The sequence below is a fragment of the Poecilia mexicana genome, unplaced genomic scaffold, assembly GCF_051168715.1.
Source record: "Poecilia mexicana isolate PSO_F unplaced genomic scaffold, ASM5116871v1 scaffold_18, whole genome shotgun sequence".
In the NCBI taxonomy this organism is placed as follows: Eukaryota; Metazoa; Chordata; class Actinopteri; order Cyprinodontiformes; family Poeciliidae; genus Poecilia; species Poecilia mexicana.
In genome coordinates this window covers 27,673,412-27,683,575 of record NW_028263387.1, presented here as the reverse complement: position 1 = coordinate 27,683,575, position 10,164 = coordinate 27,673,412, and the positions used below count along the sequence as shown (strand labels likewise).

At 37.1% G+C, this 10,164-nt stretch overlaps 1 long non-coding RNA gene and 1 pseudogene across 2 annotated transcripts in view; both read right to left on the bottom strand.

The window, feature by feature from the left end:
• Nucleotides 1-10,164, bottom strand: part of LOC106910384 (uncharacterized) — a 65,945-nt pseudogene that overhangs the window by 41,946 nt on the left and 13,835 nt on the right. The window contains exons 3-5 of the transcript XR_015766000.1: nucleotides 6,827-6,862; nucleotides 6,411-6,686; nucleotides 6,092-6,337 (exon numbers count right to left, since the gene is read on the bottom strand). The product of XR_015766000.1 is annotated as an uncharacterized LOC106910384 (transcript). The remainder of the gene's footprint in view (nucleotides 1-6,091; nucleotides 6,338-6,410; nucleotides 6,687-6,826; nucleotides 6,863-10,164) is intronic.
• LOC106912254 (uncharacterized) lies at nucleotides 1,199-6,010 on the bottom strand. Its single transcript, XR_015766106.1, has 4 exons — nucleotides 5,823-6,010; nucleotides 5,615-5,701; nucleotides 3,044-3,090; nucleotides 1,199-2,816 (listed from the first exon to the last, which is right to left on the bottom strand). It is a non-coding gene; the product is annotated as an uncharacterized LOC106912254 (long non-coding RNA).

The window sequence follows — 10,164 nt, the reverse complement described above, 5'->3', positions numbered from 1 at the left end:
TGATGAAGCTCAGAGCCAAAAATATTCTCCAGTTTAAAAGATGGAGATCATTTTAAATCCACATGTTGCCATAGTAACAGCAACTATTTGACTGAACTTTAATTAGTAAAATTATTTGTTTTTATACTTTTGGAAGATTTTTTTTTTATTTAACAAAAAATAAACACTGAAATAAATAAGCCCAGATTATAATTTATTATAATTAACTACATTATAATCAACTTTTCTCATCCAGTTATTGAAGCTTCTTTGATCTATTAATAAATTTGTCCAAACAGTTTAAAACATCAGATGAACAGAAACATACAGACTTTTCTAACTGAACCAAACAAACATTTATTATTCATTTATCTTCAGTTGAACCAACTGCAGGTCAGGATTAATATGAAATATCAGAAAACAAAAATAAAACTAGAAAATAAGTTTGTTTTTAATCCAGTCAGATTCAGTTTCTTTCCTCCAGTTTCTGTGATGAACTCATAACAGTTATTATGTTTATAGACTGATAACATGAATATTTACAGTAATAAACATCATCTTCCTGTAAAAACTGCATTGTAAATATTTATAGGAAAGAAAAGAGTTTCTTTTCTCTAAAATCATATTTATATTCTTTTTAAATATTCAAAGACTAAAGTCAGATTGTTTTTGTGTCAAACTTGGTGAATAAACCTGATTCTCTGAAACCTTCATCATTTCCTGTTTCTCCTCCACAGAGAGAAACTGACTGACTGATCCGGTCGGAGGGTTTGAGTCAATCAGGTCAAAGTTCAACTCAGAGGAAACCTGACAAGATGGAGGAAGAAAACCAGGCTGAGGCTCCTCTTCCTCATCATGTGGTTTATGTTTTTAACTGTTCTTACTTTTTATTCACATATAAAATCATTTCCTAGAAGCAGTTCAGCTGAATCAGTTCCTCATGAACTAAACTCCATCTGATCTTTCTCTCCTCTCCTCCATACGCTGATGAGGATCATGGTGAGTTCATCCAAACATGGCGGCGCTCTGCAGTAAACAGGCCAAACCAGCAGGTGGCGGTAGAGCACAGATTAATGGAGGAAGTTAAATTGTTCTTGATCATAATTAAAGGTGATGATTCTGCTGAGAAAACAGGAAGTAAAGAAAGAATTAGGAAACATTAACATCTGATCCAATGTGGTTTTAACCAATCTGTCCATGAAGAACTGAACAAATGGCCTTTATATTTAAAATGGTTTTATTTAAATGAAAATATTAAAAGCTCCACATGCTTTATTAAACATTAATATATTTATATTAGGATCCATCTGCATACAGCTAATTAAAGACTTTATTCTTTATGAAACCAGATAAACTGAATAAAAGATGAAAAGTCAAAATTAAACCAGATTCATTGTTTAAATCTTCATATAAAAACTTCTGTAGGTTATAAAAACACAAACCTGTTCAGTAAAGGCCTTTAGTTTCCACTTTAATTCATTTTACATTTTTCAGGAAAATAACTCATAACTCATCAGCATCAATTAATCCTGAAGGTTCAAAGAGTTCAAAGGTCACAGACACAAAGAAAAGAAACAGAAACAATAAAAGTTCTGTGGAGAAAAATAAACTTTGATTTTTGGTTTATTTAACTTGTTATAAAAATTCCTCTCATATAAAGTGAAACATCAGCATGAAAGCTGATATTTCTATTGGTCAAATATTCACACAGTTCTTCATTATTTTTATATTTTTATTAAAATGTATTTTTGAGGAATTATTTAATAATTCAGGACCAAATAACAGCTTCAGTCTCTGATTGTTGTCCAGCATCATCAGTTTTCTGATATGAAAACCTGCAGTTTGATCTGATTAATGTCGACTTTATAATTATATAAAAACATGAAAAACAGACGTTATAAAGTTACAATAATGATAAAAACGAGTCATTTTTAAATAAACAGCTGGCAACAAACTAAAGCTTTATACTGGATTTATGATCAGGATTTATTTATGTAAATATGAACAGGTCCGGACTGAAACAACAAAACAAAATGGCCGCCACGGTGAAACAAGATGGCTGCTGTGACGTCAGAGCCAACATGGCGGATGATGAACCTCCTGCTGCCTGGAGGACCAGCTGGTTTCACCTCTGGAGGCTCAGAACATCAGGTCCAATCAGAACATCTGGATCTGCAGCTCCGGTTCTGGTGGATGAAAGGTCATGAAGAGATGACCTCTGGGTCGACCTGACCCGACCCGACTTGGCCCGACTGACCCGACCTGACCCGACCCGACCCGGCAGAGGCGCAAAAAGTGGGTATGCAGCGCATGCAACGCATAGGGGCGCATCACCGGAGGGGGCGCCAAAACCCCGTCTGGAGGGGGCGACGCGTTTTCCCATCCAGTTCAGCGCCTCTCGCTCCTTCACCTCTCGCACATAACGAGGTAAACGTAGCGATTTTTACACTTCACGCAGCGTCGCCTGGGGGGAGGCGATTTATGTTTTCGCATCCACCTGAATAATGTGCAGTTGCGCCACTGCGACCCGGTACTGGTTGATAACCAGGATCAATCAAACTGTTTGAGTGACTGAGATTAAATATTTTTATTTTTTATTTTTTTGTAAAATCTCTTAGACAACATTTGTTGCTACAGAAAAAACTCAACTGAAATCTGGAGTCATTCAACCTCTGGTTCTGGTCCGGTCAGAGCGGATCTCTGGTTCTGGTCCGGTTAGAGCGGATCTCTGGTTCTGGTCCGGTCAGAGCGGATCTCTGGTTCTGGTCCGGTCAGAGCGGATCTCTGGTTCTGGTCCGGTGGATGATCTCAGAATATTACTGAGTCTTGTGGAGATTCTGTAAATAAAATAAAATATAATAAAAACTTGTAATCAAATCATCCTTAGAGGAGAAACAGAAACATGATTTATTTAGTTAAACTTCTGTATTTGATACAAATATATTCATTTATCAATCTAAACATAATAAATGATCATTTTTCAGTGCAGATAAAAATCTTTAACATCTGAACAGGTGACCGTCGTCATAGCAACAGGAAACCAGGTGTGTCCATCTGGACTCACCGTCCTGAACTGAAGTCCCTCCGAAAAAACTGCAACTGTAAAAACATCTGAAAAAACAGAAATAAATACTAATGAACATGAGATTAGGATTATTCATTATTATTGTTTAATATTTAGGATTAAATAAATCCAGTTAAATAATAATAATTTAACTGGACTTTACATCCAGCTGCTCCTCCTGAGCTCCATCAGTAAAACTCATGGAACATTAATATTAATAAAATAATTACAGTTTATTTTTGTTAATTTGTTCTGATCTGCAAACATTTCAAAATATTAAAAATGTTTGATTTTGACTCTTAACAGAGTTTAAGTTTTACTTAAAAAACAATGTAGGTTTTTCAAAACTGTTTATAATTTAGAAAATATGTCAAAGCCGAAGGTTTTGAGTTAAAACTAGAAGTTATGATGGTTGTTAATGATTTAATTTCTCTCATCTGAACCTTTTCCAGCAGAAATCTGCTGATGATTCTTGGTTAAACTCTGCAGTAAACATTAACGGTCAGAGGAGCTGACATCCCTCCTGATTTAAGGCTTTTATCCATTCATTTCATGGTCTAGTTAAAGTCCAGACTGTAACCCTCACCGCCTGCCGGCTCGTTTCTCTGACCCGTCAGAGCCTCTCAGCTCCTCAGACCAAAACAGGTTTGGTTCTTCAGGCTGAGGATGAAAACATGGAGGAGGTCCAGTCTGGTTCTGAACCCTCCAGATGATCCAGAGACTCTGAGGCTCCTGACAGTTTATGCATCATTACTGAACCTTTTGATTTATTGGTAACTGTATTGATCTCCTCAAGCTCCAGATGGTCATGATGATCATGTGACCTGGTTGACATTCATTCATTTACACAGAAACTGTTTTCTGAGAAAAACACTTTGGTTCAGAGCAGAACTGAGTTTTTATCAGAGTTTAAAACCAGGAAGTAGATTTTACTGTCATGAACTGAGAGTTTCTGACTTCCTGTCCAGAACTAACAAAATAAAACAAATATTCATCTCTGCACCAAAGACGTTAAATTAAAACACTGCATCACCATTAAGAAGAAACTTGATGAACAGCAGGAAGTTTTCAGTTTTAACCCAACATTGAGTCACTAAACATGTCATGGAAATTAATCTGACACCAAGCAGCAGACCTCAAACTCTGAAGCATTTAGAGATGAAACTTTTCACCACAAAGAAAAAATAAAACTCTGAGTCAGAAACCAGTAAGACCACAGAGATAAAACCAGTCTGAGCTGCTGGTCAGTTCAAGGTTTCACTTCTCATCAGATCAGATCAGTTAGAAAAGGAATGAAGCTGCTAAATGTTTCTGATTATTGATCTTTGTTATTTTATCCTTCTCTAAATTAAAATCCTGGTAGAAACCAAACTTTTCTGTTTTAATAGTTAAAACACCAAATTAACCCTAAAATGTGTTAATATAACCTTTAAATCTTCGATGCTCTGCTGCAGAAACTAATATCTCCTGATCTCTGTTCTTTGGGTTTCAGCCAATCAGAACCAAGCATTGGGTTATGCTAACGCTAACAGCTTGTAAAGCATCGATGCACCGAGACGTTTCAGCTTCCTGAGCTTTTTTCTCTTTCTGACAGTTTATCTGTGATAAAATCTGATAATAATTCAGTTTGTTCCACATGTTGAGGTGAATCAGAGAAACTGATCAATAAATAGATTTTAATCATCTAGAAATAGTTACTAAATGAAAATATCATTTCCTTCCATGTTACTCAATATTCTCCTGATCCAAAAGGTTTTATGGTTCCAGAGAATCAAACACTGAGCTGAATGAGAGCAGCTGGATCAGAACCACTGAGGTCCAAACATAAAAACCTTTAGAACATTTATAAAAACTTCCTGTTGATCATCAAGGTTTGATCTGCAGTCTGACGGGATGAAACTTTTCATCATGTTTCCCATCAGAAACATTTTCAATCTGTGATGTTTCATCGTCTGTCTGTCCTGAAACATTAGAGGAAGTTTTTTATTCTGAACGTTTGCAGAACTTTTAGTCCATTTTTAGTTTAAACAGAAACAGGAACCTGAACGACCGCAGAGTTTATTAAAGTCATTTAGCAGAAAAACCTCAAACTGCAGAACAGAAAATGAGAAACGGACCAACATTTACCAGAATATAAACCAACAGAGGTTATAATTATCTAACTAGATCATTTAATGAGAATAAAATCAATATCTAACATAAGAACTGAGCAGCAATATGATCACTATTGCATCAATAATATTGGTTTAAATGTCACGTTGTTGGTTGGATGATGAGTCATTGATGCCTAAAAACAATAAAACAAATTTGGAAAATGTTTTATAAAAAGCTGCAACATTTCAACAGAGGACATTTCTGAGTCACTTTACTGAAATGTTTTTATTCCTAAACAAACACAAACTGTTTATTCCTCCATGTCACTAATATCAGTGAATTAATGCTGAGTTGTCAACGTTTGATGAACTGTCTTCTATTAAAACCTGTTTCTGAACACAGATAAAGACGTCAAAGTGATGAAACTTATTTAACTTTAATTCTGCAATAAAACAAAGAACAGAAACATAATTTTACCTTCATTTGATTTGATTTTCTGTCGTCGATGATGTGAAGTTTGGATGTTACTGTAAGTAATGTTGTCCTCTCCAACTTCTAGATTATCTAAAGAAAACAATGTTGATAAAAGAATTATGTAATTCTCTTTTAGATGAAACTATTTCAGATTATAGATGTTAAACTTTATTAAAATAACAGAAAATGGATAAATAAATGTTTGTCTCACCTTCAGGTTTTCTCTGAACGCGTCGTTTCACCAGGAAAACCAGAATCAGCAGGAAAACCACAAGAATCACACATGATAGAAACACAAGGAGGTAGAGAATAAACTGGGAGGAAGATGAAGATGATGATGGAGGCAAAGAAGCGATTGGAGAACCAGAAGTGGTTGGAGGATCAGGAGCAGTTGATGGTTTCTCTAAAATAAAGTTTTATTTATTAAATAATTGCCCATTTTTTCAATGAAAACCAAAGTTAATATTTTCATCCTCTGACCTTCCACAGAGATCCTGCTGGATGGAGACTCTCCCTGACCGCTGATGCTGCACTTATAGAGGCCTTCATCAGATCTGGAGACATGGAGGAGGGTCATGTGACCTGATGGTCCATCACCAATGAAGGAGCCATCTTTATAGAAAGCAGCTGGGAGGTTGTGGGCTGGACTCTTTGCTCTGCAGCTCAGAGTGACGTCATCTCCCTCCATCACAGGGAGGACAGGACTCTGCAGGATCACTGATCCACCTCAACACAGAGACAAACTACAGCATTTCATCCATTTCCACACAGCAACACTAACTCCACAGTCTGATCTTACCAGAGACAGAGAGCTGGATGCTGCTGCTGCTGCTGGAGGATCCAGATGTGGACTCACACTAGTACAGGCCAGAGTCTGATGGGAACAAGGTGATGCTACAGGCAGAACCAACTGATTTCCCCCATCCATCTCCACATCCCTTCCTGGTTCCTCTGGTTGTGTTTCTCCTCACAGTTCCTCCATCAGAGCTGTTTTCACCCTCACAGATCAGAGTCACTGATTCTCCTTCAAAGAACTGAGATCTGCTGGGACTCACAGTCAGAGCAGCTGGAGAGACTGAAGAGATTCAATTATTATATCAGTTAAAGCTGAAAAAAATCATATTCATTAATGATCCAAATCAATATTTTTCATTAAATTCTCAAATGACATCTTTAAATGTTTAAAATAATCTTAATGTAACAAAGTTCACCAACCTGGATCTGTAGAGCAGCTCAGCAAGAAGATCAGAACTAGAGGAAAATAAACATTCGTTCTTTATAAACTAAAGCTGAACATGTTGAAAACAATGTTCTCTGAAATTGTGTCATTTTAGACTTTATATTTACTTTAATAGGCCATTTTTACTTTTGACCATATCTTTATTTTATGCACATTTTCCAACTCCAAGCTGTATAAACTTAAACGCTTATTGAACATAAACATATCAGCTGATGTGTGTTTGTATAGTGAGGGAGATCAACACTCTGCATCATGGTGTGATGATTATTATCAGGTCAAATGGGCCTAAAACAGATTTAAGGGACTCTGAAAAGTCCAAAATGGTAAAAAGTCTTTCAGAGGAAATTAGCACTGTTGAAACCGGGTCATGATCACAGAACCATCAAACGTTTTGGGTCACAAGAAACATGTTAAGAAAAAAAGACATAAATGAACTGCCAAAGATTAGAGAAGAATCAAACGTGAAGCTACCAGGAATCCATTATCTTCCAGAGCCGTCAGATTCTAGAACTGCAACCTGATGGAGATCCAGAAGTACAAGAAGTTCAGAGACCTGCCAAGGAAAGGAAGGCTGAACTCTGACCCCACTGAACCAGACGCACAGCTGAAACATCAAGACTGGACCAAGACAGATCTGGGTTTTCAAAGGGACTGATGTGATGAGAGACTGATGGAGGATCAGTGCTGGGCACAGAGCTGCACTTTGCATCACACAGCAGCAAGATGGAGGCGGGGTACTGCTACGTGCAGCAAAGTGTTTCTTCTGTGTTGACATCATTTTAAAGACATTAGGAAATGTTTCCAGGGGTCATGAAAGGTCATCCAGCCCCCTTCTTCAAATCAGACTAACTTGGTGTCAATCAACTCGACTCGATTTGTTCTGCTTTGGCTTTGAAGAAATAAATCAAAGTTTAAAGGCCATTTTGATTCAGTAAAGGTGGGGCTGGTTGACCTTTTGACCTTTGAACTTTCATTAATATCTTCAAAGCATCTGATCAGGATTATTTGCTGGTTGGTTTGATGATGAGAGTTTCTCTGAGCTGCTGGTGTTTCGGCTCCAGCAGGAAAAACTGGGATGAACTGACATGTCTAATTAATCAATTAAGGTTCCAATATACCAATAAGAGGAATATTGATAAAGTTTATTCTGATTCTGACCTCTTGCTGCCCTTAAACCTCCCAGTTCTTCATTTTTATGTTGTTATTAAATTAAGCAGCCAGAACGTTTTCGGCCATCATTCCCAGATCTGGTCTGACTCTGGTTGACGTTCAGTTTCTCAGATGTGCCAGCAGAAGGTCAGAACCGGGTCGGTCCGATTCGAGGGATGATGTTTTATATGAAGGTTGTTTAGCCACAGGCTGATTTAAAACCTAGTTATTGGTTAAAGATTAAAAACAGAACAGCAGAAATAGAAACTAAAGATTCCCATCACAAACACACACACACACACCTACACACACACACACACACCTACACACACCTACACACACACACACACACACACACACACACACACACACACACACACATACACCTACACACCTACACACACACACACACACACACACACACACCTAGACACACACACACACACACACACACCTAGACACACACACACACACACACATACATACACACACACCTACACACACCTACACACACACACACACACCTACACACACACACACACACACACACACACACACACATGCTGAAATAACTGTAACTATTAACAAGAAATCCATGAAGCTGCGTATTAGTTAAGACTTTCTATCATCAGACAGAACGATGGAATGGAGGGAAATTCAGATCCATTAAGAGATGATTGATTGATTGATTGATTGATTGATTGATTGATTGATTGATTGATTGATTGATTGATTGATTGATTGATTGATTGATTGATTGATTGATTGATTTTCCACCAGCAGTAGATTACTAATTTAACGTTATAATTTTCTCCACCTGCCTGCTGAGTGTTACGACTTTAACCACATAAATGTTTTCATGTCATGTTTGAGTTTTTCCGCCTGTCTAGTTACGAACCCAGTGTTGCTAAGCTCACCTGCAGCGTCTGACTGAAACTCACCTGTTAAAGTGACAGTTTACACTTAGCCTCTCCAGTTCGGAGCAGGACAGTGTTAGTTTTTCTTGCCATTGTTGGGCATGATCTATTTGTTTTGTTTTAGATTGTTTGTTATATTTTCATCCGGCTTTTCTTTTCTTTCTTTTTTGTTTCTTTTTTTCTTTTTGTTTTGTATTTTCATGCTACGACCAATAAATGGAAATGTATACAGTGTTTATCCTACCCTATTTTCTTGAAATACTATTATGTCAACTTTAAATATGTGTTCTTGGAATGTAAATGGCATTAACACGCCCATTAAGCGGAGAAAGGTCTTGAACAGATTCACATAGCCTTATTACAGGAGACGCATCTGGATTCTATAGAACATCTTAAATTAGCTCAGGGGGGGTTGGACAGGTATTTTTCTCTTCGTTCTCATCAAGGAGCAGAGGCTCAGCTATTTTAATTAGCAGGCATTTACCATTTAAACCAACTGACTGCATAAAGGATGAGGGTGGTCGCTATGTCATAGTGAGAGGTGTTTTATATGGGGAGGAAGTTGCAATCTTGAATATTTACTTCCCTCCTGGCCACCCAGGAGACTTCATGATCACTGCTTTTACAAAGCTAGTGAATCTAAATATCAAGAACTCATTTGTTGGAGGAGACTTTAACTGCCACTTAAACCCAATTATGGATAAATCTCCTCAAGGCAGTTTCGGTCTTCTTCACCAGGCCAAAACTCTCATTGCTTTATGTGAGGAGCTGGACTACGTGGATGTATGGAGAACTCAACATATGGTAAACAAAGAATTTACATTCTTCTCCAAAGTGCATTTGTGCTATACAAGAATAGACTACTTCTTTGTCCCGAACAGTATAGTATCATCAATAATGTCCAGTTCAATTGGTAACATAGTGATTTTCGACCATGCTGCAGTCTTTATTAATTGTAAAATTGGAAATCTGTGTCCTCAAAACAAACGTTGGCACCTTGACTCCTCTATCTTTTATGATCAAAAATTCATAACTTATTTTATAGAAGAATTCAATTAATATTCCCTCCACAGATAATTTGTCATTACTTTGGGAGACCTCAAAGGCCTATTCAAGAGGTCTCATTACTTCCTATACAAGTTATAAAAGGCACAGACAAACTGAGCAGCAAAAAATGTTAGAATCTAAACTAAAGCTCGCTGAAGAAAACTATAATAAAAAACCCTCAACACACAAACTTAAGGAAA